The following is a 26,203-nucleotide window of genomic DNA, read 5'->3' on the forward strand; positions in this document are numbered from 1 at the left end:
CAGCACTAGTCACAGTGAGGAAAGGGGGTTGGGGAAGACAGCTGGAAACTCCTTAAACCAGGGATTAATAAATAACAATACAACAGATTATTCAGGCTTTGCTGGAAGAAAAAACATGCATTTATAATATTCTGCACAAGGTTGTGATCTGCCTCAATAGCTCAGTTGCATTCCGTGAAACCTAAGAGCAAGTGCTCTGTTTAGATTTCAATTCAGCATTAGCCTTAAGGCTCTGGGTGAGTTACAACATACTTAAAAACCAACAAACCAAAATAAAATCATTGCATACTATGTGCCCACATGTAAAGTGGTTCCCCATGTTTAATCTCTTTTCCTTTCATAACAACTTTAGTCCTAATCCATCAGGAAGTCCTCTTGTACAAGCCCTGCTGAAATCAAGGAGGCCAGGCCATATTTGCACTTTGTACTAGGGAGGCTCTGGGTAAAGCTAAAGCTGCAATTCTACGCACACTTACCCTGGTGTAAGTCCCTTTGAACTCAGTAGAATTTACTTACAAGGAGCCAGGCTTATCAGAATTATAAATGCTACGTGTGGTTATAATTAAGAATACTTAGTATTTATATTGAATGCAAAAGTAAGTTGCTTCACAGATATTAAGCTGCTGCAATTCTCGCAACAGCCCTGCAAGGTGGGTCAATATTATTATTCCTATCTAGCAGATGGGGTTCTTAAGGCTAAGAAAAAGTGACCTGCCTAAGGCATTCTAGTGAGTTCATGATTCAAACTGAAGACTTGCAGCTTTGTGGTTTGGTCTCTGGGGTGAATGTCATACCAGATCTCTGAAACACGTCCCACTGAGATCACTTTTCTCAGAGAGAAGCACATCAAATAAGCTAAGCAAAGGATTTAGAGATGTACTGTGACAGACGATGGTTATTGTGTAAGGAAAATAGAGAACAAAATCGGACACAACGACAATAAGAACGAGGAAACGTGTAACTTTATTTATGCATTTTGTATGATTCGCGGCTAAGTTGAAGGAAGTCCTGAAAGAAACAACTAAGTTATAGGAGAACTATGAAAATAAGAAAATTTGTGTATTTTTATTTATTTTACTTTTTTATTTAATTTGTTGGTAAATTCTTTCTTTCTTTTTTCCTTTCTTTACTATGTTTTGCTTTATTTATGTGTATGTCTGTTTTTATTTTCTTTATGGAATGAACAATAAAAAGAATTTGGAAAAAAAAAAAGGTACGCTACATTGGTATGCATGGCTAAGGGCTAAACTGCCACAGTCCCTTTATTATCACCAGCCAAAATATCACAACACAGTGAGCAAGCATTTGAGTCCACCAGAGATCTTCATCAGGCTGGGTGTTATGCAAGGTGGCTTGCTATTGAAGCAATAACGTTTGCATTGGTTTGTTTGTTTTTTAATTTAGAATGGTCATTTTTGTTATAGAGTTACAGAACTATAAAAATCAAATGGGGAACAGCTTGGTTGGTAGAGCATGAGATTCTTAATCTCAGGGTGGGTTTGAGCATTCCTGCATTGCAGGGGGTTGGACTAAATGAACCTTGTGGTCCCTTCCAACTCTACAATTCTATGATTCTAGCCTATGGCTCTCCAGAAGTTGTTAAACTCCAGCTCCTAGCATCCCCAATAGCATCAGCAACTGTCAAGGATCATAGGAGTTGTAGTCCAATCACACCTGGAAGTTCCCAGGTTGCCTATATTGTACCTCTTAGAGAACTTCTAAAGAGGCGTGGCTGTGGAGGCATGAATTCTCCACCACACCTCTGAGTCCTATGCACACATAACTGGCAGAAAACTTCTACAGTATTTCACTCATGCATGGGGACTTCAGTATAAACAAATATGGGGGGGTGGTCAGGCTTCACAGCTGCCATCCTAGGCATACTTCCCTAGAAATAAACCCATCAGTGGGATTTACTTCCGAGTAAACGGACCTGGGCTGCTTGGTTGCAGCTTAGCCCATCGCGCAAGAAGGGGGAACAACTGGGAACCAGGGCCGACCACCCCCCAAGGCAAGCTAAGATCTTGTCTGCGTAATTCTTGGCGCTGCGGAACCTCGATGCCCGTTCAGATCCCTGCCTAAAAGTCCACCATCCCCCTCGAGCCAAGCCTTCTCCAAGCGCTGGCCGAGCCGAAAAAAAGACACCCACGACGTCAGTTCGTTGCTTGCGGACGTCACGCCTTTGCTCACAACTACGCCATACCCTCTCCAACTCAACTCCCCCGGCAGGCAGGCAGAGCCACCGCGGGCTCCATTTTTTGTTGTTGTTCCCGTCGCCTCTTTTAGAAAAACTAAGCGGGTGGATGATCCCAGGTGATGATGATTGTGATGGAGGTGGAGGCGAGGAGGAGGCGGCAGCTAGCGAAGGAAGGCGGGGGAGTTCCCCTCCCTCCTTAAAAGCCGCTTCCGGCCCCGCTGCCATATTCCTTTTTTGGAAAGGGGAGGAGGAAAAAGAAACCGAGAGAAAGAGAAATGAAACACTGTATAAAACAAGGCAGTCGAGGCTGACGGCGGTGGCAGCCGCTGCGTTTGGAGAGACTCTCATAGCGTAGCGCGTCGACGCCCGGGCGCCCGGTGCCACGGGGACGGGCCTAAGGAGTGGCGCTGGTGGCGACGAAGCTTTGGATTCCTTGCTGGATGCTTCTGCCGGAAAAGAGCTTGAGGGATCTCTGGCGCGAGGTGGGGGCGGAGAGAGAGGAGACGGTGTCGGAGGCGCAGGCGGGCGTGTACCTCGGCTGCTGACCTCACTTCTCGAAAGCGCTCCAAGTTCACCATCCCTCTCCAGCCAGTTGCTGATCTCCAGCCTTCTGCGCGCCGGGAAAGGTTGCTGTGGGGCAAAGGCATCAGGAGACCGGCTCTGTAAAGGCGCACGCCTCTCTGGAAAGAGCGAGCGAGCGCGAGAGCGCGCTTCCGGCGCGCACACACACGCACGCATCCTCCCTCCCATTCACTGGCTCGCTCCACACAAAGCGAGCGCCTTGGTTTCTCTTCCATCGCGGCTCTTTCCAAGCTATATGTGCGAGAGGAACTCCGGGACGCGCCAGCTGGCCAGCGCCTGAGCTCTCCGGATCCTGCCTTTGCGCGTCGTCTCGCCTCTCTGCGATCCCGCCCCCCGCCCGCCTTTTTTTTTTAATCGGAGCCATCGATTCATTTGTTTGCTCCCTGCTTGGCCCCGCTGAAGATCTGGCCGGTTCCCGTGGTTGGGAGGAGGAGGAGACGGGGCGAAGGAAGGAAGCCAGGCGTCTCCATCTGGCCCCCGCGATTCTCTTGCCACCAGGAGACTTGAAAGAGAGAGGAAATAAAAGGAAGGTAAGTGTGTGCCGGGTGCTGCGGGGAGGGGATTGGACTGCTGGGCTTGATATCCCGGCGTCTCCGGCCGGGCGTGATCTTGACTAACTAAGCCTTGGTTGCAACTGACTAAGCGAGCTTTGTTAATATCCTGTTCTTGGAGAGAGAGGAGGAGGAGGGAGACTGCACGCGAAAATCAAAGCCGCAGGACCAGCAAACGTTATTGCTGCTCCCCCTGAACCCCTCGATTTCTTTGGATAAAGGCAGCAATCATTCCCTGCGAGTGGCACAGATGGATTAAGTCCCGAGTCTTTTTTGCTTTTTAAAGGAGGCAACGAAAGGTGTCTCCTGATACGAGTTGTTGTTCTGCTTGCTCGGCTTGGGCTTTTGTTTGGGGAGGGGCGCATGGAAGGTCAAAACCACCCGGAAAGGAAGCGAAGAGTCTTTCCCCGGGTCGTGTTGTGCGCGACTTGGTTCCGATACACTTTCTTTTGTTACGATTCTCCGTCTGCTTCGGCGGGCATGATGCGCCGCTCGCTCCCTAATCTAGGACTGTACTTTCTCTCTCTCCCCCCCCCCCGCCCACTCCCACACACTCCCACTCTCGTAGTATATATTCAACCCAATCTCTTGGGCAAAGGAATAAGGTGGGGGAGAGGGGTAATCTGGGAGCTGTATCTAGGCCAAAATATGAAATATTTATCATGCCCGCTTCGGTGGTTTTTCCAGTCCAGCTCCTTTTATTTTTTAATTTGCTATTGGTAAAATATTCATTTTCAGGGGGGCGAGAGAGTACGAGTGTTGTGTTTATGTTGTGGCAGTATCGTTCTAGGAGCACGCCTACAACGCTTTTCTTTAACCTGGTCACGCCTTAAAACTGGTGGCAGCCTGGCAGGATTTAATCTCGTGCAAAATTGAGGTGCTACTTAATTAACTAATAAATGGGGAGATCGCCGCCTCGTAACTGCTCTCTGCTGTTTTTATTGTGTGTGTGTGCGCGCGCGCGCGGCGTGAAGCCGGCGGATGCAATGTGAGGCAACCCAGTTTATTGTCACATAAAGGCGACGTCCGTCATTCTCCAGGAGCGGAGGTTGGGCAATCTTCCCGAAGACCTTTAAGTGAGAAGGGCAAAACGGTGTGTGTGCGCGCGCGCTACTCTGAAAAATTGCAAAGAATTCGAGAGGGGAGCAGAGTTAACTACTTAGTAGCTGCCAGAGAAAAGAGCAAACTGGTATGTTCTGTGCGAGTGGAGCGAGGATGTCCTCTGTAGGAGTGCCTTTTTTTGTCACTAGCAAGGCTTCAGGTGCCCTTGTTGTTCTCTTGGGGGCTCTTGTGTCCCTTAAAGTTGTGTGTTCTCCCACTGCAGGATCTTCTTCTCCCTTCAAACTTGCTTGGAGTGCAATGCACGGAGTGTCCAGTGCAAATCAGGACATATTTCTGTCCGTTTTATCTCGTGTCACAAACTCACCCGGTGGCCTTGGTCAAGTCCCTTGCTTGTCTCAGCAGGCATACGGAGAAGATCCTAGACAAAGCTTACAGGGTTTGTTTGAAGTCTTGCTGTGACATGATGTTACGGGAAGTGCTTCACACCCGTGGAATGTGCTGCATAAATGCTAAGGGTGAATATAATGAAGGGTCCTTTGGATTAAGTCTTGTGCAACCTCTTCCACCTCTTTGCAGTCTCTGGGAACCCATGTAAAGCCTCACCTGAAGGCCAGGGAACCCCTGGCATGTGAGATGGCATGTGGGGAAGAACTGCAGCAGAAAGAGTAGTGGGGAATAGCAAAATCTGGTTGGAAGCAAATGCACTCAAGCAAGCTCAAATCCAACCAGTATTTTTGGGTGACTTACATGCTGGCACTTGATGTGTGCATGTGAAATACACAATAGGAAGGAGGAAGAATGTCTTGATGGATCTCTGCTCTGATTAGGGTCATCCAACACCCACCTTCCAACTACAGTCAGCCAGATGTCCCTGGGAAGCTTAGAAGCAGAGCATGAAGGCAACAGACCCTCTCCTGGCAGCTTCTGGCATTCAGTAGTATATAATATTGTTAATACTGTTATTGCTATTAATCATCATCGTTATTTATTAAACCTAGTAGTCACTTGTCACCTGAAAGGTCTCCAAGTAACTAAGCATTGAAGAACATATATTGAAATACTTTATAAAGTTTTTTAAAAAATCATATAGATCATTGACATTCCATACAGCTTATAAAAAAGCAGCCCTGCCACAATAACAGGGATAACAGCATTGACAACACACTAACAAAAAACCCAGACAAAATGATATTCTCACCCACTTACCAGTAAATAAAAAACAAAACTCAAACACTGATATGCACCCTTCCCTAGCCCAGAAGGCAGCCATGTCAACCCAGGATATATATATTTAAAATCTCCCTACCTACAGCCAGAAGTCTTGGCCACAAGTTCAGCAGCTGCCAATCAGTGGGGTATGGGTCCTCCAAGGATGATCTGGTGCTCCTCCTTTCCTTGCAAGGAGAGCAGCAATAAATGCAGAGAGATGGCAAAAGTTTGCCTGCTTTGAAGTCTTTCTGGCTGTTGCTCCTCTCCTCTCATTGTTGGGGGCCTAGATCGGCATAACATACTGTGCTATATAGATCTGTGGTCACCAACCCTGTGCCCGTGGGCCCAAGGCATCTCCTAAGACTTTCATTGATGCTCCTGGCATCATCTGGAGGGTCACAGGTTCCCTTATCCCCTTATCCGCCTTATACCATTGATCAGTATTGCCTGCACTGATTGGCAGCCGCTCTATGGAGTTATCAGACAGGACATTCCCAGTCCTACTGGGAATTGCCAGGGATTGAACCTGGGACCTTCTGCATGTAAAACGGATGCTGTACTACTGAACCACAGCATTCCCCAAGGGCCATGGCCATCATTCATGTCAGTGAATTCCACAAGGTAATTATGGAATGTGTGTAGAATATTTTCCCTTTTTGCCTGTCCTGAATTTGCTGCCAGTCCACTTCTGATGCAATGTCAGTTGCCCCACATCCAGCATATGGGAAAGAACTGAAAGCTAGGAGTGCTTTTTTAAAACAAACAAACAGGAATAAACATACAATTAGAGTGACAAGACCCCTTGGAGACTCCCACATTTTTGGGTGGCATAAGGCTAACCCCCTATAATTTTTACACTGCTCATTGCAATGAATCTGTAGTCCCTTTTTAAGGTGCCACCAGGCTCCTCCTTACCTGTGCTGCTGCCATTCCAGGATAGACGTGAGAGTTCCCAACACCAAGGACTGACTCACATGCATGCACGCACCTGCCAGGGTCTGATCCTGCTCTTAATCTGGCTCACAGATGAGTATGTGTGTTGGCTTTTTTGATAAGCATTGCACTTCATGAGTCTGTAGGCCTAGCTTCAGAGGCTGGCAAGGTTGGGCATTTGCCAGGGCGCAAGATCCAGAAGAGGGTCCACATCCCTTCCCATTTTTACTTCACTCAGAGTATCCAGGATGTGGAAACCTATGACTGTTTTCAGTTTGTATGCCTTCCCTCTTCCAGGCTAGGGAGACCCATTAAGGGTGCCATGCCCGAGAGTCTTCAGAATCCTGGAGCGCCATTGGGCAATTGTTAAGCAGAGGCGGCTTGCCCATCAAGATGAATGGGACATTGCCCCACCAACCTCATCTATTCCCGCCCCCCGGCTGTCTACCTCCTTAGTAAAGGTAAAGGTACCCCTGCCCGTATGGGCCAGTCGTGTCTGACTCTGGGGTTGCGTGCTCATCTCGCTCTAGAGGCCGTGAGCCGGCGCTGTCCGAAGACACTTCCGGGTCACGTGGCCAGCGTGACGAAGCTGCAGCTGGCGAGCCAACACCAGCACCGCACACAGAAACGCCGTTTACCTTCCTGCTATAAAGCGGTCCCTATTTATCTACTTGCTCTTAGGAGTGCTTTCGAACTGCTAGGTGGGCAGGAGCTGGGACCGAACGACGGGAGCTCACCCCGCCGCGGGGATTCGAACCGCCGACCATACGATCAGCAAGTCCTAGGCACTGAGGTTTTACCCACAGCACCACCCATGTCCCATCTGTCTACCTCCTTACTTTCCACCAATCCAGGGGTGGCACCTCTACCAGTCTCCTCCTCCTCAGTCTCAATGTTGCATTTGAAGAACTCCGCAGGGAGGAGGATAATACCAGAATTAGCTGGTTCTGTCTCTCATTGGCTTTGGCGCCACCTACTGTTGACCTCCCATCCTTTTGCACCACTGGTGGGTTGCAGCCGTCACTGCTGTCAAGTAAGCTGAAAACCCTGCCATGTCTAATCAGCGAGGGCTCTCGGGCATGGGAGTCATGACTTGGTTTCCAAGGAGTATGTATTGGTGAACTCCTTAAGATTCCCCCCCCTTAAAAAGAAAGAGGAAAAAGTATAGGCCAAAACTGTCCCATTATGAGATGAGCGATTAGCAGCATCGGTCAGCTACTCGGCTGGTTTTCCAGGACGCTTGAAAGCCAAGTGAAAATGACTCTTGTGGTGAAGCATCTCTTCCAGCTGTAATAAGTCAGGGAGTGCTGGTTCCTTCCTTTCAGTTTTAAACCAGGCTAGCTCTTTCATAGCTCTTTTAGGGCTATTCTGTTGCCAGCAGGGAACTTACACAGTAAAGCGTGTAAACTGTACAGTAAAGTGTGTATGTCCCACGGAGGACCTTACAGTCTTCAAATAAAAACATCTTGGAGATCCCGGGCCACAGGGAGGTTAGACTGGCCTCAACCAGAGCCAGGGCTTTTTCGGCTGTGGCCCCAATCTGGTGGAACGCTCTGTCACAAGAGACTTGACATCTTTCCGCAGGGCCTGCAAGATGGAGCTGTTCCGCCAGGCCTTTGACACAGTCTGACTCCCTCTCTCCTTCTGTAATCTTCGTAGAACTCTAACCCAATGGTTGCCATTAATTTGATTCTGAATTGATTCTAGAATGTATTTTAATTAATTGACACTGCGATTTTTAGTACACTATGCTATTTTTACCTGTTGTTAGCTGCTCTGAGCCCGGCTTTGGGTGGGGGAGGGAAGGATACAAATAAAATTTATTATTATTATTATTATTGAGATTCTAATAATCCTAATACACACTACTGTGATATACAGTAGCATGCTTTTCAGTAGACAAGAGCAGGAGTGAATTTGTGGCCCTCCAGATCATAGAATCATAGAATTGTATATAATAATAATAATAATTTATTATTTATACCCCGCCCATCTGGCTGGGATTCCCCAGCCACTCTGGGCGGCTTCCAAAAGAATATTAAAATACTGTGATACATCAAACATTAAAAGCTTCCCTAAACAGGGCTGCCTTCAGATGTCTTCTAAAAGTCTGGTAGTTGTTGTTCTCTTTGACATCTGGTGGGAGGGCGTTTCACAGGGTGGGTGCCACTACCGAGAAGGCCCTCTGCCTGGTCCCCTGTAACTTGGCTTCTCGCAGTGAGGGAACCGCCAGAAGGCCCTCAGCGCTGGACCTCAGTGTCCGGGTAGAACGATGGGGGTGGAGACGCTCCTCCAGGTATACTGGGCCAAGGCCGTTTAGGGCTTTAAAGGTCAGCACCAACACTTTGAATTGTGCTCGGAAACGTACTGGGAGTCAATGTAGGTCTTTCAAGACCGGTGTTATATGGTCTCGGCGGCCGCTCCCAGTCACCAGTCTGGATGCTGCATTCTGGATTAGTTGTAGTTTCCGTATTCCGTAGTATAGATTGAAGGGACTCTGAAGATCATCTAGTCCAATCCCCTGCAGTGCACGAATATGCAGCTGTTCCTTAGGAGGATCAAACCTGCAACCTTGGCATTCTCAGCACCAGACCCTCATCTGGAGCAAGTCCTGCCATGGTAGGATACTCTTCACTTGACTTGAATTATTTCTCTTCTTTCAAAACCATGTGGGATAAGGCTTATCAACATCTTCCAAGGTAAACTCTTCCATTGTTCAACTGATTGGTTTTAAAGGGGGGAAACCTAGATTGAGAGGCAGTACAAATCATTGCTAGAATTAGAAAATGTTTGCTGCTTTCGTTAGAAAGCATTACTAGTTGGCCTCTTTTGATCTAGAGATCAGTTCTTCCATTTTTGGGTGGGGGAAGTGAAGATAGATGGATATCTAATATGAAATGAAACTGGCTTAACAGCAGGGAAATGATTCACTTTTTCTGCCCTGAAGAATTCTGTAAGCATGTTGACTATTGTTTTGGTAGTCTGAATCCTAGCTGTACATCTTAGACCCATAAAACTGTCATGTAAATTGAAAGCCGGGTTAATGATGGATAGTGGTTGGCATAATTGCATGCTTCATGGTCCATACTTTCCCAGAGATGAGTGCACACCTAGGTGCATGCGCATCTTCAGTCTGGAATAGATGTGAAAGTGATTCTTCAAACATGGAACACACGGAACAGGAAGTTAATTGTCCCAGTCAAAACAGTTTTCATTCTGAGCATTCTAGAAACATCGGTTTCTTCAGTAACAAAGTTGGGTGCTGTTTAGGAATGATAAAATATGTTGCAAACCACTTGATTGAGGTTGAAAACCCAGTGAAATATAATTCTTACATGGAACTTGGAAGTAACAGGTCATTGGAAAGTCACTGGTGACTTGCTCATGGGTGAAGTCTGGAATTCCCCTCCATCAAGGGATGACCTGGCAGTTGCCTAGAGGTACCCATCGAAAACAATGAATCACATGTCCTAGTTATCACTATTCACATCTTCTCCTGAACAGGAAGGGATAAGGCATACACACATACACACCACTGGGTATTAAATATAAATCATTTGGGTGCTCAAAAGCAGCATTAAAAACTCCCATTGTTCTAGGCGACGTGGAATTTCATTAGTGTGAGCAGTTCCTGAGCTCTGGATGCAGTCCTGCACCTAAGATTTTGGATTAAAACTGCAGAGTGGAAGGAAAGGAGGACCTTTTTCTGCCTCCCCACTTCCAGCTACTGTCTGAAGACTGGAGAAGAGACTCTCTTAAGAATATTAGGGGGGTGGGCAGGGGAAGGACTAGACCATGTGAAAAATGAACATAACATTTTAGCTGCAGTTCATTCATTTTCAGCTTTGTATTCTCATTATTAAAAAGCGTGCCCAGACATTCCGTTGTTGCGTTCATAACCTAGGTTTAAGGTGCCATTTAGCTCCCAGCTTTCATATCTCAGTTTCTAACACAGCTCGAAAGAACAGGTACAAAAAGGAATGCACACATTTCCCTAGATAAAGAAGGAAATGAACAGCTTGTGTGTTCTACTGTTCTAGGACTAGATGAGGTATGAAATGATGCTTCAGTCCTAAATGTGTGTCTCTGTGTGTGGGAGCGGCTCTGAGCAGTTTGCTGTGTTTGACATGTAGCTTTTCAGCATCTTCCTAGCTAACAGACCCAGTCCAGATGTTGTGCATCCTTTTGGACCAGAATGCAGCCTGCTGATCAACTTTCCTATCTTTCAGTTTTATGCTCATCTATTGTTACTGGTAGAAGGGTCTGGGGATCCCCTCCAGGCATCCTTTTTATTGTGCATTCATGATGGCATCAGGGTGGTTCTGTGCAATCCCACTTTCCATACTCCAAAGGTTTTGGGGTGGTCACAGCTGTTTTATTTCCAGACTACAGTTTACAGTTCTGCATGAAAATTTCATAAGCTAAATATTTTCAATATATGTCCCATAGCTTCCTGCTGAAATCTTGTGCTGGTTTTCTCTTGTCCTGCTTTTGTTGCACCGTAGTGCAAGAGTGCCCCTCCAGATGCAGTAATTAGGAAAGCACTGCAGAACAACTAACACAGAGGAAATATGTGTGGATGGTCCAGTATTAACCCACCATAGGGACACAGGTGGTACTGTGGACTAAACCACAGAGACTCTTGGGCTTGCTGACTGGAAGGTTGGTGGTTCAAATCCCCGCAACGGAGTGATCTCCTGTTGCTCTGTCCCAGCTTCTGCCTACCTAGCAGTTCAAAAGTACACCAGTGCAAGTAGATAAATAGGTACCACTGTGGCAGGAAGGTAAACAGCATTTCCATGCACTCTGGCACTTGTCATGGTCCTCTGTGCACCAGTAGTGCCACATGCTTGCCACATGACCCAGAAAGCTGTCTGTAGACAAAAGCCTGCTCCCTCAGCCTGAAAGCGAGATGAGCACCGCAACCCCATAGTCACTTTTGACTGAACTTAACCATCCAGGGGTCCTTTACCTTACCTAAACCCACCATTAATGTGCTATTATTGTGCCAATGCCATATATTTGTGCCATTTTGGGTGGGGGGGAAGGGGCCTGAGAAGGAAGTGCAGGGGAGAACATCTGGAATTGCAGCGATTTTAACTAGATTCATCAGAGAAAGAGGTGATTCTGAGTTCTGCCTGCCTGAGTTTCTGCAATCTGTAGGAGTAAGTGCTGTTGTGCAGTGCCCATTCATTTGTGCTGGGAAACTGCCCTGGTGCATTTTGTGTGAGGAGATTAGATTGGCTTTCTTGGTCATTCAGGAAACCCTAGGTTGAGTACTTATTATTGGTTTGCTAATGAGCACCAGTCTTTTTGGGAGGAGTACACAAGCTGAGTTCCCTGAAGTGACCTGATTTAATCCAGCTGCCTCTCTTTCCTTTGATAGACTTCTAAAGGAACACACACACTATTTTTAAAGCCTCTTCTACTAATGTCTACACTTCAAATTTTATTTCTGGCATGAATTTAGGAAATTTGAACGGCTATCTAAAGATCTATTGTTTCCTGCGCTGCCTGCTTTACAGCTCAGTTTGTAGCTGGTGCTTTTATATCTGGTGGAGAATCTCAGGTGACCTCACTTCCTCAATGCTTCTGGCCTCCTGTTGCATAGCCTTGCTGGAAAGCCTCCTGATGATCTCTCGCTTCAGCTGGTGTTAAAACCCTTCACAAGTTTCCTTGAAAAGTCGGCACCTCTCTTCTGATTCCTCTAAGCTAGTGGCTGTAGTCCAGCGGGTATATTTAAAAGGAGCTATTTGGAACTGCTTGCTAGAATGAGTTAGTCAGAAAGCTTTTCCCGGAACTTCTGGAAGCAGCTTGTGGGTGTGAAGCCATCTCCCTGACACTCAGTTTTTATTACGTGCAGGGGGTTTCTGCACTGGGGGAGCTTTAAACATGCAGCGCTTCACTTGTATCTCGAACTGGTGCAGTGTAGATTCACAATGTTATGTTGCTGGTTTGATAAATTGGTCTTGGCGATGTTCAGGCCTGAAGATATGGTGGTGCTTCTGACTGGAGAGTTGAGACTTTTCTCATCCTTTCATGATTTGATGGTCAGTGATACTAATAAAGCAGCCTTCTCTAAACTGGTCTTCTGTAGAAGTTTCGGGCTATAACTCCCGTCAACTCCTACCAGTGTGTTCCCCACTCCATAGTTACAGGTAATGGAGACTTGGAACCCTATGATGCAACCTTCAGAGCTTTCAAAGAACTGGAAATCTAGTGGACCCCCCACTCCAACCCCACCATGGCAACTCCACAAGAGGGACGTGGGTGGCGCTGTGGTCTAAACCACAGCGCCTAGGGATTGCCGATCGGAAGGTCAGCAGTTCGAATCCCTGCGACGGGGTGAGCTCCTGTTGCTCAGCCCCAGCTCCTGCCCACCTAGCAGTTCGAAAGCACATCAAGTGCAAGTAGATAAATAGGTACCACTCCAGCGGGAAGGTAAACGGCATTTCCGTGCGCTGCTCTGGTTCGCCAGAAGCGGCTTAGTCATGCTGGCCACATGACCTGCTATCTGTGGACAAACACCGGCTCCCTTGGCCTATAGAGCGAGATGAGCGCGCAACCCCAGAATTGTCCGCAACTGGACCTAACGGTCAGGGGTACCTTTTGGAAGTACTGTACCCTAGGTGTGTGTAAGGACACTGCGAAGCAACTTGAAAAGCCACTCCTAAATTGTAAGCAACATTTCAAGGGAGGGGGACCCCAGCTATTAGGATCTGCTTTAGCTTCTTCCATCTCTTGAAATGCACATTGCTAATCAATTGATTTTGCTGGGGGGCAGAGGGTAGTTCTAGGAGCTAATTCATACAGCTACAGCTGGTTCACAAATACTTCCTAGCCTAAGTGATGTAATGTTGTCCGCCATTTGGGATGTCACAGATGATTTGGAGATGCTTTGCTGAACTGGTCCTGCCATGTAGGAGCATACAGTGGTACCTTGGGTTACATGCACTTCAGGTTACATACGCTTCAGGTTACAGACTCCACTAACCCAGAAATAGTGCTTCAGGTTAAGAACTTTGCTTCAGGATAAGTGCTCTGGCGGTGTGGCGGCAGCAGGAGGCCCCATTAGCTAAAGTGGTGCTTCAGGTTAAGAACAGTTTCAGGTTATGAATTAAGTACTCAACCCGAGATACCACTGTAGATTCATACCCTATGCTTAGCTCTGTGGGAGCATCTTGAAATGGTCTGCTCTCGACTGCTGCCTAGTCCATTTCTGTAATGGATGTCCTTTTGTTTTGAAGGATTAATATAATGATCCATATTCATCTTGGCTCTAAACACAATTATTGCCTCGCATTTTGAAGCATTATGGCACCATATGGCAAGCCACCCAACTCATAATGTCCCCTAATCTTCAGATTTTTGCTTAGCACCCTTAAAAGATCAGGCCATTGTTGCCGTTCAGAGTCTCACCAGTGTGCTTGCTATCCATTGCTAAATGAGGTACCGTATGTACTTGAGGAAAATGCAAACAAATCAAACTGTGGTCATGTGATCTGAAGTGTGATCGTAGCATAAGACAGGGATGTGGGAAGTTATGAGATCTAATTCTGTCTCTGATGTGCGTTCCCCTTAGGAAATTTATTCAAACCTCTGTTGTCATCAACTTCCCCTTTAGTAATATGAAGTTGAGATTTAGTGTATCTCAATCTGAGGAAATGTTTTTGAAAAACTGGCTTCCGAGAGTGCTGTCTGTGATGCTCCAAATGTACAGCTATTGGTAGGACTATTTCCAGACTAGGAAACAGCTATTTGCCTGGTTACCTGAAGCAAGCAACAGTCTCCTGGGTAACAAGACAAGGAAGCCATAGCTGGGTTCTTCCAACATGCTCCAACATGGGGCTACTTTTGAAAACCTTAGGAAGTTTCACCTGGTGCAGAATGCAACCACAGTGACGTTGTTGGGTATGCACACTTATCCACACCAACATCTGCACTGATTACCAGTTTGCTTCTGGGCACAAAGTTTGGATGACTATCTTTTATCGAAGTCCTAAATAGCTTTGGTTCAGGATATGTTGGGGATCATCCTGCCTCCTCCCTAAGATCAGAAGGAGAAGTCCTTCTCCTTGTCTTACCTAGGATGAGAACGTATATGAATGAGACAAGAGAGAGTGAGCCTTCTTGGTGGCTCCACCTATATTATGGAACACCTTCCTCCACAAAGTACAGTTAGCTCTTGTGCTGTTTTTTGCTGGTTGTCAAATACTGCAATATTCCAGCAGGTTCTCATCGTATGTGGTGGATAATGACCCTGTCCCCCCCCCCCCCAAGTTTTAATTGCTGATCCTGCCTCCTTGGCTGATAGTTTAATGTTTTTGTTCATTGGAAATTGCCATTTAAAATGTCGGGGAGCCAAGGGCCACATTCCCTTCTGGAAAATCTTTCAAGGGCCATGTTCAAGTAGTGGGTGGGGTCAGAGGCAAAGGTGGGCGGAGCAAGACATGTAAATGCTATCTTTTGCTCATTGGCCAGTTTCTGGACATACTTGCACAGACCTCCCCTAAGTTTGCAAAAAAAAAGTATCTGTGTTTAGGGATTGATTCCTGTAATTCTCTGGCCACCAAAATTATTTCAAGGGCACAATGTTGCAGTGCAGCAGGTTTTTGAAAGTCAGGCCTGATTGAGATTAGCTTAATTTCATAACACTTTGAAGGAAACGGTTTTCTCATCTTCTGTCTTCAGAGTACTAAATTGTAATCAAACTCTTAGGAACATCGGAGCCAGCAGCCTTATACATAGCCAGAGAGTTGGTCCATCTAACTCCCTACTGTCTACACCAGGGCTAGCCAACAAGATGCCCTACGGATGATGTTGGACTTCTAACACCCTTCACCCCAGCCAGCGTGGCCAATGGCCAGGAATTATAGGAGCTGGAGACCCAACAACCTCTGAAGAGCATCAGTCCACAATGACTGGCAGTGGCTCTCTAGGATTTCAGGCAATGGTTTCACCTGGCGAAGGTGAGGGTTGAACCCAGGCCCTTCTCTGTGCAAAGCAGATGCTCTGAAAATGAGCTGCAGCCCTTTCCTCTTACTTTCTCTCTCTCTCTCTCCCTCTCCAGTTCTTAACCAGGTGAACTTGCATCAAAAACCCAGCTTCATCACCAGATTACACAAGTCATTAGGTGAATCTGCACCATTATGGTCCTGCAGCTATAGCCTTGCCCTCATGGTGGTTTGAACCATTCTTATCGTGCATTGTCAGTAGCGCATGCCAGTAATAGGCAAGGCCATACCTGGCTTATGCCTCACCATGTTGCTCATGACAAACTACTTCCCCCCACTACGTTGCTAACTCATGAAATACAAATAATGTTTGCTTTGGGCTAGTCATTCTGATGTTGAGGTTCAGTCCACCTTTTTTCATCTCGTTGGCTACTGTGAGAACAAAATGTTGGACTAGATGAGCCATTGGCCTAATCCTGCAGACTTTCCTTATGTTATTACGCCAGAGTTGCTGGATATCAGAAGCAGTGAGAAATCTCTCACTTTCCTTCCTTGGGCATGGCACACGGATGTCCTTAAGAGTTGCAGAACCCAAAGGAGAGGGGTATAAATTTCTTATCAGAGCCATCTGGGCTGCCTTAGGTGTGACGCTGGAAGGGAGTTGCAAATGAAAAGAACAGCATGCATTCTAATCACCGCCTGGAGAAGTTCTGTTCTGCATTTCTGTCTTCCAGATTGTGCATAGGCTTCAGGTGCCTTCAGATTGCTTCTGCAGTCATCATGTGGTCGGTGGGTGGCCTCTCGGGTCTTGGGAAGCTGCTGCCAGGATTGCTTGAGAGGCACCCCAGTCAGATGAATTGTGGGGAGGCAAGGGAGACGGGGTGGAGTTGCGAGGAAAACCTGGGAAAGGATATTCCTTGAGCACCAGCTTTTGTGTGCAACACTGTGCACTTGCTGGGAGGCGGCAGCAGGGCAGCAAAATCTTGAGTGCCTGCGGGACCTGATTCTCAGCATAATGGCTAAGAGCCTGAGGGTTGTCTCATCTAATGCTAGTCCCACTCAGACTACACCAGATGAAGTTAATGTACCATAAGTTAGTTGTGTCTATTAATTTCAATGGGTCTGTTCTGAGTAGGGCTAGCATCTCAGCGACAGAGTGGGAAGTCCCTAGTCTAAACCAGGGGTCGGCAACCTAAGGCCCATGGGCCGGTAGCAGCCCACCGGCACATGGCAACCCCTGCTGCCGCCCACTCTTACCGGCACAGTGTGGGGACCGACTTCTGGGTTGATGGCGCCTGTGCACAGTATTCAGATGCTGATATGGGGAAAGCAAAGGTGTGAGCCGAACTTTTCCATATTGTGAACAATTTTATTCAGGGGTTAATAGGAGCGCTCAAGAAAGGAAGTCTTAGAGTGTAACATGGATCAAGGTTGACTGTGCTGTCTTGCAGTGGGGGAAACTGGTCTGGCTCTGACTTCAGACTTGCACTATTTACCCTTCAGAGTTGAGACTAAACATTCTGGAGTGTTTAGCCTGTGAGGTACAAAAGCAAGGAGAAATCTTTTGCTTTACAAGGATAGAGGTTTGATGCAAGAACTAGGGAAAAATATTATGCTGCTCCCTTACAAGTAAGCAACTTGTACAGAACTGCTGACTGGATCAAGTGGCAGCTAGGCATTCTGTATCCGGGCCCTTCATTAGGGAAAGAAACACTGTTTCTTCAACAACTCATTTAGCAGCATAAATTAAGTGAATTTGCCAACGTTCTGCCCGGACACTGAGGTCCAGCTCTGAGAGCCTTCTGGCGGTTCCCTCACTGTGAGAAGCCAAGTTACAGGGAACCAGGCAGAGGGCCTTCTCAGTGGTGGCACCCGCCCTGTGGAATGCCTTCCCATCAGATGTCAAGGAAATAAACAATTGTCTGACTTTTAGAAGACATCTGAAGGCAGCCCTGTTTAGGGAAGTTTTTAATGTTTGATGTTTTATCGTGTTTTTAATATTCTGTTGGAAGCTGCCCAAAGTGGCTGAGGAAACCAAACCAGATGAGTAAGGAATGAATAAATAAATAAAAAATAAAAATTATTATTATTAATTAAATGTTTAGTCATGCAAATCAAGGCTCTGCTTGGAAGACCTACAACACAGTCCTTTGCATGTTTACTCAGAAGTAAATCACATATTCAATGGAGCTTGCTCCAAGGTAAGTGCATAGGATTGTAGCTGTAGATTCTGGTTTCGTCATTGGTTCCTGGGTGACCTTGGCAATTCCTACCTCTGCATTTAGAGCTAATCAACAAGTACTTGTTATGGTTCCCAGTAAGAATTTGTATTGTATGTAATTAATTGTGCGACAGGGTAATATCGTGGTGCCACCCACACAGCAGTGAGTACAGATTCAACGCTAAATGGAAACTATTAGCCTTGATTCTAAATTGGTGGCTTAGGGCCAAGGGGTTCCCTTGGTTAGCTAGCTTTTGTCTGTTTGAGGGTAATACTGCCAATCAAATTTGAGCAGGGTTAGATTGGCGCATTGTGCATTTGTCTTAAGATAATACAGGATGACAATGACCTGGTGATGGCATTGTGTGGATACCTCGTGATAGGTAACTAAGCAAAACATGGTTGTTGCACACTAAAGTCTAGTGTGGAAGCACTCAGACACAGATGGGTCATTGGCAAATTTCAGCAACCAATCAAGGAGGTAAAAGGTGAGAACCGGGAGAGATTTCTAATCTCGTTCTAGTACCAAAGACAGAAACAATGAAGGGGTAATTTGTATCTGTGTTTATGCAGGATGCTTGAAATAGTGGGACAACTAAGTTGCTATTTAATGGAGAATCTACCCCACTGTGTTAGGTACGTTGGATCTTTAGTGAGCCTTTTGTTTCTGTTAGGCTTTTACCCTCGATAAGTTTTATAAACTTATTCTTGATTACATTTTTCACAATGAACCATGCCAGGGAGCAGATTTCATTCACAGCTGGTGATTTTGACAGATTGATACACTTCTTATTGGAAATTTATATTATGAAGAAACCTTAATATGACCGCCTTGGGAGTTGTCCTCTGTGCCATCAGTAATTCTGCTTTGTTAGTTGCAACACAGGATGGAAAAGTCCAATATGCAGCTAATTATCAAACATATTGATTTGCTGCAAAGATGGGATTGGTTTGGAAATTGAAAAACTGCAGGTCTATGGCTGAGTGGGGAGAGTTTGGCATAGCAGTGAATCAGTAGTGCTGTAGAGTAAGCTTTCATGGGTGAGACTTTAAGTAATAATAATAATAATAATAATAATAATAATAATAATAATACTGTTATTTATGCCCCGCCCATCTGGCTGGCTTTCCCCAGCCACTCTGGGCGGCTCCCAACCAAATATTAAAACCTGTAAGTGACTGATAGGTAAAGGTAAAGGGACCCCCTGACCATTAGGTCTAGTCATGGCCGACTCTGGGGTTGCGGCTCTCATTTCGCTTTATTGGCCGAGGGAGCCAGCGTACAGCTTCCAGGTCATGTGACCATCATGACTAAGCTGCTTCTAGCGAACCAGAGCAGCGCACGGAAACGCCGTTTACATCCCCGCCGGAGCGGTACCTATTTATCTACTTGCACTTTGACGTGCTTTTGAACTGCTAGGTTGGCAGGAGCAGGGACTGAGCAACGGGAGCTCACCCCGTCGCGGGGATTCGAACCGCCAACCTTCTGATTGGCAAGTCCTAGGCTCTGTGGTTTAACCCACAGCTGTGTCCCTTGTAAGTGACTGATAGCCTGTGCTAATTTTGAGCATTGCCAGCATCTTTAGACAGGACTGGGAAAGACTCCTATGTGAAACCTTGGAGAGTCATTGTAAGACAGCCATAGGCGCCGACTCCATGGGGCCTGAGGGGGCCCGAGCCCCCTCAAAAATTCGTTTGGGGGGCTCTGCCCCCCCAATAATCTCGGGCGCCCCTCCAGCAGAGCGCCACCGCCGCCCCTCCCCCAGCCCAAAATGCACAGGGTCGGGCTGCATGCCTCCTGCCCTCCCTCCCGAGCAAAAGCTCCACCCAATTTCCTTCGGAGCTGATTAATAGGCGCAGCACGCTCTCCCCTATTCGCTCACGAGGAGGCGGCGCCACTTTATTTGCATATTCATGAGCTTATTTATTATTCATGAGCTTTCATTTATTATTCATTATTTATTATTCATAGGCTCCCCCAATATTTTTTATAAGTCGGCGCCCCTGAAGACAGCATGTAAACAATCCTGAGCTTGATGGACCAATGGTCTAACTCCTCATAAAGCAGCTTTGTAGGAGCTTGTGAGAGACTGCTGGAGCATCCAGCGCATGTTTACTGGGAAGTAGGTCCTGCTGTGTTCAATGAGGCTTTCTCCCAGAGAAGTGTGCATAGGAATGCCACACAGGAAATCAGTGTTAAAAAATGTTATTCCTATGTTTTAATTAATATAATGGACAGTTGAGTTTTAAAGCACACAGTGAGTAGGAAGTCAGCATGTGCAAGAACAAGGCTGTTCTATTTTGATAGATGTTTGTGGGTGGTAAGTGAGAGAATGAGCACATGTGGAGCAGCTGTTAGGTAAGAAACCCATCCCAACTGGCTTTGGGCCTCTTTGTTCAGCAGCCATCTGTTTATCTCCAGAGCAGACCTACTCACCACTAGTTGCAAACTCCTAGGAAAATATTTTTTGGTGGGGAGGGGGAGGGAGGGTGATTCATGGGCCCCAGTCCACTCACTATTATAATCTACCTGGATCTCAAATGCACTTATAAGGATTTTAATAGTACAGCATGATGCTATTAGTCACCAGCATTTTCAGAACATGCAGAGCAAACAAGCCATCTAATGGTAGCCAATATGGTACCCTCCAAAGGTTGTTTGACTACAGCTCCCATCAGCACCAGGCAGCATGGTCAATCATCATGGATCAGCACCTTGTGGAGGGCACCATGTTGCTTATCTCTCTTCTACAGAATACCTACCTGCCTTATCTGGAAAACAGAAGCTGTCGCCCAAACCAGCTGAGCATTTCAGTCTGTTAGTATTACTGAAGACTTTGCCGGCATGACCAGTTGTGTGTTGTTTTTCACAGCCAGGGGAAACTAACACCTTAAAGAAAATGGTAGGTTTCATCTTCCTGAGCCCATGAACTACAAAGTGCCCCTTTCAGACCAGGGCTCTTTAGATCTCCCAATTGCTAGGCCGAAGCTCCTTTGTAGAGCGTGAGCCAAACAGCATGACGGAATAAAGAGATGTGTTGCGTGTCGATGCATGCAGTCTTTGAAGGTCCAGGGGAAACATATTCAGCCTAAACAAAGATGTTTGTTTTTAAGACTCAAGCTAGCTAGCCTTGGCGTACAAAGCAGAGCATAAAAGCAACTGCTTTCTGTAGACTATTAATAGCTATGCTAAATATCTTCAGCAAAGGCTTATTAAGTCACAGAAAGCTCACAGTTCTGTTGGTAGATACAAGAGGTGCTCTCTTCCCCAAGAAAAACATGCATGCGTGCAATGTTTTACCCCTAGAGATGGGGAACGTAGTAATGGGTAATGGCATTTTCTCCAGTTGTTACGGGTTGAAGCTAAAACTCCACCCTTTAGTTTGTTCTCTTGATTACTTCCAATTTCTTATGTACCTGAGCATTAGCCTGTTTAGCAATAAATTTGTTCCAGGCCCACAAAGTGAATACAGTGGTACCTCGGGTTACACACGCTTCAGGTTACAGACACTTCAGGTTACAGACTCCGCTAACCCAGAAATAGTACCTCGGGTTAAGAACTTTGCTTCAGGATGAGAACAGAAATCGTGTGGCGGCGGTAGCAGCTGGAGGCCCCATTAGCTAAAGTGGTGCTTCAGGTTAAGAACGGACCTCCGGAACGAATTAACTACTTAACCCGAGGTACCACTGTAGCTTTCACTTATATTAAATAAGAACTTAACAGGAACCTTAGGCCCACAGGCCAAAGGCAGCCATTGAAGTAAAGTGGTACCTTGGGTACCGCTTCAGACACTTCAGGTTACAGACTCCTCTAACCCAGAAATAGTACCTCAGGTTAAGAACTTTGCTTCAGGATGAGAACAGAAATCGACGGCGGTGGCGTGGCAGCAGTGGGAGGCCCCATTAGCTAACGTGGTACCTCAGGTTAAGAACAGTTTCAGGTTAAGAATGGACCTCCAGAACGAATTAAGTTCTTAACCCAAGGTACCACTGTACGTACAGTCATACCTCGGGTTGAATGTGTTTCAAGTTGAGCGCTTTCAGGTTGTGCTCCGCGGCAACCCGGAAGTAACGGAGCGCATTACTTCTGGGTTTTGCCACTCACGCATGCGCAGACGCTCAAAATGACATCACGTGCATGCGCGAAAGCGGCAAAATGCGACCCCCCGACGCATCGTACATTCTGTTCCGGATGCGAACAGGGCTCCAGAATGGATCCCGTTCGCATCCCGAGGTACTACTGTATCTATCTGACCCTTGGCACTCTATTCCAGGTCACCCCAAACCACCCCCTTCCCCTGCCCTGATCTGCACTTTATTTTTGGCCTGGCTGGACTGTGTCCTTGAGTTCTGATAATGCTTCCTTGTTTGTATGATGGAGGAGGGAAGGAAGGAAGGAACCAGCTTACTGTACAAAGGTAAAATTCATGTCTATTGTTCTGCCTACTTTTGACTCTGGCCTCATCCACTGCTGGCATATGGCCTGTGCAAGGTTGCCTAGAAGGAAAAAGACACACACACACACACACACACACACACACCCCAACTGGAAAAGGGTTTCCCCACTCCTGCTCTAGGGAGCTCTCACCCAGACATCTCTTGATTTTATGAGTGTCAAACTAGCCCAGTGGTTGGGAACCTGCACTCTGTGGGTGACATGGCCCTGGCTTCATTTCTTGTGATTCTCCTGATGGTGGCACATAGAGGAAGTGATCGAACAATAGGGTGGCACAGTAGAGAGTGAGCTGTGCAATCCCGCAGTGCTGCAAACTGCACTCACATTTGGCTCTGCCCTGGCCATCAACGGCATGTGGCCTCTGAAAGATTATCTCCAAGCAATGTGGTCCTTGACAAGTGGGGTGGGATTTCCTACCCTTTATCATTACTGAGCACAGATACTGACAGCTTTAAAATGACAAAATGAAAGGACAGTTCCATCTCTTCTGATGCTGTGAGAGCAGCACAGGAAGGCCTGATAATATCAGATTGGATATTGACCAATTAGTGTTTGCTTAGACATTTGATCTAATGGTAAATGGCAAGCTTCCTACTGGGAAACACAATTACATGTAGTCTAGAGGGCTCAACAGTAACACCTAAGATGTCTTTAAGATATCGTGTAAATGACTCTGAAAGCGATCTAGCAAGAATTTCCAGCAGCCAGGAAAATAAATGCAGCACTAGGAAAATATATTATGATGACTAGTATTCTTAGCAGGGGAATTCTAGGAACCATTTTTTAAAAGCTACAGTCAACTCATACAGCTTGGTAGCAATAAGGTGTGAGCATCTCATTGTTCCATCAGGGTTTGAACCTATTGTGGGTCTTGAGCCTTAGAGACATCGGACAAGAATTTTCTTCTGTGTACCTCCACTGAATACTGGCCCAGAAGGTAAACTATAGCATGGTTAGCCAGGTCACAAGCATATTGAATACTGCAAGGACAGAGAAGGTCACATGACAAGGAGAGATTCCTATAAAACTTTCCAAGCCAGGCTTGTTCTGTAGTCTGTATGCAACACGTGGGGTCTCTTTTTCATGTCAGGGAACTTTTAATATCTGAATTTGAAGATTGGGAAAAAAATTGGCTTGTAGAAAATAGGATAGTTGGATGTTAATGATGAGTAAATGCTATATTAAGCTGAAGGACAGAGTCTTTTAATCATTTTTCATTTTCTTTTCTCTTTTTTTCTTTCTTGCCTCTGTCCCTTTTTAGATTACATTTTTAAAGTATTTCTTTTATTCTGGTGTATTATGAAAAGATACTTTGTATTGGGTAGGTTTTTGGAGAAGTATCAGCAAAAACAGATATTTTATTTAAAAGATACTTTGTATTGGGTAGGTCTTTGGAGAAGTATCAGTAAAAACAAATATTTTATTTAAAAGATACATTGTATTGGGTAGGTCTTAGGAGAAGTATCAGTAAAAACAGATATTTTATTTTAAAAGAGAGAGAAATAATCTTAGGATGCAATTGTAAACATATTTCCAAATGAATAAGTCCTACTGAATCTTAAGCAGAAACACGAATAGTCAATATAACTGTAGTTGACAATACAATTTCAATTTATTTTAAATTATCTGTATTTATTCGTCCTGCTACATCGTTTGTCACCAGATCAGGATGGGTTGTATCCTACATAAAATGAAAAGACTGTATTCTAAATGCTTTTATCTGTCAGATTTTGCCTGTCTTCTTAAAAGATGGGCAGATACCAACCAATCAAACCAGAACTTACTGGGTGTTAAGAAACTCCACTTTTCAAATGTTGAAAAACTGCCAGTGGTGTTTTTTACATTATTAAAAGAAAAACATCTATTATTATTACAGTGCCAAAAGGCTCCACAGTGAATACAGATAACCATAGCAAACTAGATTTGTTGATATGGATTAAAAACTGTTTGCATCTCAAGCAGCAGCAAAACACACTCCATGACTTGTACAGTCAGAATGCTGAATCACTCCTCTTAGCCAGCAAAACTTCCTGCATCAGAGAGCTGGTCTCCAAAACTTCCAGTGTGTCAGCTGCCAGCAAGCCAGTAATGACAGTTCCACACCAGGCCCCCCCTAGGGCTGAGCCAATGGAACAACGCCCGGCTATCTACATGTATGCAGGAAGCAGGCCTTCCCAGGGCTACACAGAGGCTGCGTTGGAGGTAGAACAGCATTTCACCATGGGACTTTGACTCAGCCAGATTCAGAGTGCTTTGGAGCGTTTCCATGGGATGGAGGCTCGTATTCTCCTGCTGGGATCCAGATTCAGATGGCAAAACAACCCTCCTCTATAAGCTGAAGCTGAATGAAACCATAATGACCATTCCCACCATTGGCTTCCACGTGGAAACAATAAGGCCCATCAACAACGTCTCTTTCACCATGTGGGATGTGTGTGGTCAAGAACGGGTCAGGCCGTTCTGGAGGCATTACCAGCCCAACACAGACGGGCTGGTATTCGTGGTGGACAGCGTGGATTACATTCGCTTTGAGGAGGCCAGGTCCGAGCTAGAAGCTTTGTTGGTTGACAAGCTCTTTCACGAGGTGCCCATGGTGCTGCTGGCCAACAAGCAAGACTTGCCCGGAGCATGGCCCCCCCTGGAGGTGGCAGGAAAAATGGGGCTGAGGAAACTGCAAGGCCGTTGGTGGCATGTGCAGGGCTGCTCTGCCCTGACCGGAGAAGGGATCTCCGAGGCAATGGGAAAGTTGGCCGAGATGGTCAAGCTGTGTTGCAAAGCCCAGGGCTCATAAGTCAGTTGGGGAGGCATATCAAGATCCATAGATATAGTAGAGCAGGGGTCAGCAAACTTTTTCATCAGGGGGCCGGACTATATTTTGAAAATATAGCTCCCAGGCGGTGTGCACCACGCGCTGCGACCCATTGTCTGAGGCCGGGTCAGCGGGCAGGCCATGCACGTGGAGCACTGGGCAGGTGGCACACAGCTTGCCCTCCAGCTGCTCCAGCGTGGCCGCCAAGCTCGCCACCAGCAGCAGCATCAAGCCAGGCATGGTGGCAGCAGGCGCACAAAGCTCTGGCTGAAGCCCCGTGACGCACCCTTCACAATGCCCATGGCGCGGCCCAGACCTGCCACCCACCCACTGCCCTCTCCGTCCATGGCCGCGCCAGGTTTACCTCAGCTGCGCCAGCGTCACCGCCCACCCAGAAGCCGTGCTAGTGTCATGGAAATCAGTCCCCGTGTGGCAAGGCATCTGCAGTGCATGGGGACTAACCGAGCAGGCGGCAGGGTCCATAGGCCAGATTTACGAGCCTGGGGGGGCGCATCCGGCCCCCGGGCCTTAGTTTGCCACCCCCTGTAGTAGAGCATGAGACTCTTACTCTCAGGGTTGTGGGTTTGAGCCCCACATTGGGCAAAAGATTACACTGCAGGCGGTTGGACTGGGTTACCTTTGTGGTCCATCCCAATTTCTTGGATTCTTGCATGGAGGACACAAGATCCTGCTTCTTGTTTGCTTGTTCTGGCTGAGATGCCCTTGCCAAGGTTTTTTCAACTGCACAAGGTCTATATGGAACACTATCCTGTTTACCAACTGCTGCCATGGGATTTCGGAGAAGGCACACATGCTGTTGTTTCTTGGACACTGAATCCGGTGTACAGTTCACAGGACTTTCGTGATATGTAGTTTGGACCATTAAGGCATTGGCCTAATTTGGAATGTGTCTTACGGGTCTACATTGCTGCTTTTACTTTTTATTCAACATATCGTTAGCCAGAGTACATAACCAAAAAAAGAAAATTCCTGGACTTCAAAACCTGAATAATCAGCCCCACCAATTTCGTGTCTGGATCCTTGGCTATTTGAGTGCTTCTGCAATGTAAACGAAAGTTTATCATTTTGCCTTCTACATCCCCACTTGTTCTGTTTGGGAACTGGAAAGTCCCCTTCCTCCCCTCTCATTTTATACCTATAGCCTACCTGATTTCTTTCTCTTCTTTAATGACTCAGTGTTTTGGTTTTATAATGTTTTATTACTGTTA

At 46.4% G+C, this 26,203-nt stretch overlaps 1 protein-coding gene and 1 pseudogene across 3 annotated transcripts in view; both read left to right on the forward strand.

The window, feature by feature from the left end:
- The first annotated feature begins 2,463 nt into the window (after positions 1–2,463).
- SRC (SRC proto-oncogene, non-receptor tyrosine kinase) overlaps positions 2,464–26,203 on the forward strand; it is a 95,550-nt gene continuing 71,810 nt past the window's right edge. The window contains exon 1 of one of the 2 annotated variants that reach the window (XM_082226147.1): positions 2,464–3,309. The gene's annotated coding sequence lies outside the window, so the exon portion shown is untranslated. The remainder of the gene's footprint in view (positions 3,310–26,203) is intronic. The other variant, XM_082226148.1, reaches the window with a different exon arrangement.
- Positions 17,673–25,106, forward strand: LOC309534729 (annotated as a pseudogene). Its single transcript has 2 exons — positions 17,673–17,689; positions 24,403–25,106. The product of its transcript is annotated as an uncharacterized misc_RNA (transcript).

Source organism: Podarcis vaucheri (genome assembly GCF_965113315.1).
Source record: "Podarcis vaucheri genome assembly, chromosome: 6".
In the NCBI taxonomy this organism is placed as follows: domain Eukaryota; kingdom Metazoa; phylum Chordata; class Lepidosauria; order Squamata; family Lacertidae; genus Podarcis; species Podarcis vaucheri.